A 4,049-nucleotide genomic window follows, 5' to 3' on the forward strand; every position below is an offset into this window, starting at 1 on the left:
AGCCTGGTCAGGTGAGCGGCGCCCGCGTGACAATCGTCGTGTCACGTGACCCAGACGTCTCATTCTCGGCGACCCGGGCTGGACAGTCTCGCGGCCTGGATGTGGAGCTCCAACTGCTTGCGACCCATGGTGCGCGACATCGGCCACGGCTCCCCGGGGCTGACGACTCACGGCCTGGGGAAGCAGAGAATGGCCGATCACCACCGAGGCCGCGACTCTATACTAGAATTACCAAGCGCGCTCCATTGCGGAAGCGCAGGACCTACGTAGGGGGCTGAAGGGAAAAGGCCCCCCGCTAGGGCGCGACCTGAACCGGGAGTGAGCGCTCCCCCGGCTTCAGGGGCGTTCCAGGCCAAGGTAACCGAAGATTAAAGCCACAAGTCCGTTCTGTAAAATGCTGTGTGGCTAGAAGAAGCTGGAATTCGGTGGTCTGGAGTGTTCTGCTAGAGAAGGGATCACAAGTCACAACAATGTGATCTACTTATGACCTGAAAAAAATGTGTACTTTTAAAGCAAACTTGAGGCATCCATTGCCTGCCTCCACGTGGTGCTCTTCCCTTCATCGTTAATTATGAATCTCCTAGTTGACTGCCCTCAAATCCCCTCCCTCCAGACAAAATTCTACATACCCTGGTGGGTATTTACTGCAAGCAGCGGAGGTATTGCTGGGACCTAAAGCAGGAAGGAGAGTGCCCAGAAGTAATGACAGAGGCTTCTTCCTGTGGGGGCTGACAGAGAAAGTCCAAGAACCAGAACTTAATTCTGTGGACCGTTGAAAGTCATCCCAAAGATCTGTGTTTTAGAAATTATAGGCTGAAGAGTTGGATAGATAAAAAACCAATTAGGAGGCCCTTTTTATAGGAGGTAGAGACTAATGAGAGCCTGAACTACAGCAGTGGGGAAGGAAGAAAGCTGTAGGTCCAGGAAATAGGTATCCAGAAAAGAGGCTTGAGGAGTGGTCAGTCAGAATTCTACAGATAGTTATTAAGTCAGACGTCCAATCTTCCTTGTTCATCACTATATTATTACAGCATAGTTGAGTGCTGCCAAGTCACACACAAGATTGTCTCTACAGTCTTTGGGTTCCAAAACTTGAAACCAATTCCATCCAGGCCCTGAAAATGAACAGTACCTTAGGAATTTGTGGGGCAATATTAAAAGTTCTAACATAGAGCAAGTTGAATCCTCACTGCAAAAGGAAATAAAAACCATGCTATGGTTTGCCATCACTTGGCTAGTAAGTACTTTTAAATTTTTTAAATAACTGACTTTGAGATATTGGGGATCAAACCCAGGGATATATCATCATTGAGCTGCATTTCCAGCCCTTTTTATTTTTATTTTTAGACAAGTCTTGCTAAGCTGCTCAGGTTGATGTTGAACTTGTGATCTTTCTGCCACAGCCTCCCAAGTCTCTAGGATTACAGACATGCACTGTGCTAACACTTGCATTCTTAATGCTGATTTCTTCACTGCATAAATCTAAATTTTCATCAGTACCAATAAATGGGTACTCCATCAGTCAATATCCAAAGTAACAACCTAGAGAATCCCAGAGTCATTGTCAGAAGAGCCAAGTTTATAATCAGATTTATAGGATCCAAAATTGAGGAGGGTTCACAGCAGGTTCAAAGGTAAAAGCAAGAGGTTTCAGGACTGAATGTGTGCCAGAGCACCCTCTTCTGTGATATTCATCCCATACCATGGGAGAGGAATCAGTCACAAGATTAAAGAGCTGGACTTGATGAAGAAATTATAAAATTACTAGTGAAAGTACTTACATATTTTTGAGACAATATTTCAAAATTTCAGTCATTCTGTCTCACCAATATATCATACAATTAGAAAGTTAATGAATAACTATGTTTCTAAACAGTTATAACCTAAATAAATGTTCAGAGCCTAGCATAAAATAGTGAAAATTTAGCCATGTGCAGTGGCACACACTTGTAATCCCAGCAGTTTGGGAGGCTGAAGCAGGAGAATCTCTAGTTCAAAGCAACTCAGTGAGACCCTGTCTCTAAGTAAAATACAAAAATGATGTGGATGGATGTGGCTCAGTGGTTAAGTACCCCTGGGTTCAATCCCCAATACAAAAAAAAAAAAAGGAAAGGAAATTTAAATGAGTAAGCAGTTCTTAGCAATATAAATTATTTAAATTACTATATATTCAGTATTTCCATCTATTTGTTTTTTGTGCATGTGGATTTAACCCAGGGACACTCAACACGAACTATACCCCAACCCTTTTTAATTTTTATTTTGAGACATGGTCTCCCTAAATGCAGAGACTGACCTCCAACTTGTAATACTCTTGCCTCAGACTTTTGAGTCGCTACAACTACAGGTATGTGCCACTGTACACAGCCATCAATTTTTACAGTAGATTAATAATAAAAATAATGATACTAATAATATATAATGTTTGGTTGATTCTGTATTTTTCCTTTTATTAAAGGCAGCTTGTTAAATTAATAAAAACATGATTTCATTTTTATAACTATAGCTTCTAATAAAGTCACTATAGATATCAGAAAAAGAATTTAGTGTCAGACAATGTTATTTGGCTCACAAATTAAGAGTCATCACTGCAGAAGCAGAGAGCAAAATGACTAATTTTGTCTGGCGAGGTCTTTTACAAAGAAGGTGACCTTTGGACTGGCTCTTAGAGTATGAGTTAGCCAGGCAGGGAAGGGGAGCATGAGCAAGGCACAGAGGTCTAAAAGAAGACAGTATATTAAATATAGGGTTTTTGGAATAGGAAAGGAATATGTCCCATAATTTCCTTACTTCCAAGCCCTCTACTGCCTTCTTGAAATACTTCTCCCACCTCCCACTCTACCACCTAATCAAACATCTAAACTTAAATTTTACCACCCTGAAAATCACTGACTTCTCAAACCTGGGTAAGATCCCCCTCTGGGATCCCATGACTCCCTGAGCTTATCTCTTTCAGAGCACTGATCCCATACTATTGAAAGTGTGTGTCCATTTGTCTGTTACACTTGAGGAAATGCTCTTTATGAACAGGTTCTGGGTTCCCTGTTATACTCCTAGCCCCTGGCACAGTATCTGGCACACAGTATAAGTTCAATAAGTAACTTGTTAAATGAATGACTGAGAGGCCTAACTATCTCTTCTTTTTTATCATCTACTTATTCTTTAGGTCTCAATCTAGACCAGCCCAACAAGGATGCTGTGAGTGGAGTATAAATGGCTGGACAGTGATCCCCTCAACTGGGGATGGGGCAGCTAGTGAAGAACTCTTTCCATATGTGCTGTGATGCAAGAAGTTTTTCAAAGCATTCCCTACTCTGGGGCTTTTACATAGCACCCTTATTTTAGCCTTTTTTATTTGTTTGTATCCCCTGTAGATCTCATATGAATGAGTATTCTTACTTCCTAAGCCAGGGCTCTGCACATAGTCTATAGCAAGTCATTGTTGAACGAATGAGGAAGGATTTGTGTTAATTTTTGAAGTCAGAATTTTGATACATAGAGGGAAAGAGCAGTCCATGGAGAAGGATGATAGTCTAGAAGGAAAACTTGTTTACTCTAGGATCTGCCTGGCAAGCAGCAGACCTTTGATGAATATGTTTTGGATGAATAAGATGAATAAACTTAAGAGAAGATCGCTGAAGAATCTGGAAGGATTCTGGGAAACTACCCTATTTGGTTGGAACGAATAATGCATGAAGAGAAATACTGACAAAAATAATCTTAGAAAGTAGGTTGAAGCTGAGTCAATAAGGGAAGTGGAAAACTATAAAATGAAGTACCATGTACCAGACATATGTTATATTATTTTTTTTCACAATGGGGTGAAACTGAGTATAATCTACATTTTACAGATGAGAAAACTAGCTCTCAGAATTAAAATAATTTGACCATAGACCTCAAATTACCATAGATAGTTGACAGAACCAGTATTTGGACCCAGGTCTTTTGCTCCAAAATCTGTTTTCTTATATGTTTATAGTACTTCTTTAAAAGCTAGACTGCATATTGCATTGAAATTTTACTCTTGAGTCCATGGGAAAACAAAATTT

Source organism: Marmota flaviventris, chromosome 2 (genome assembly GCF_047511675.1).
Source record: "Marmota flaviventris isolate mMarFla1 chromosome 2, mMarFla1.hap1, whole genome shotgun sequence".
Classification (NCBI taxonomy): domain Eukaryota; kingdom Metazoa; phylum Chordata; class Mammalia; order Rodentia; family Sciuridae; genus Marmota; species Marmota flaviventris.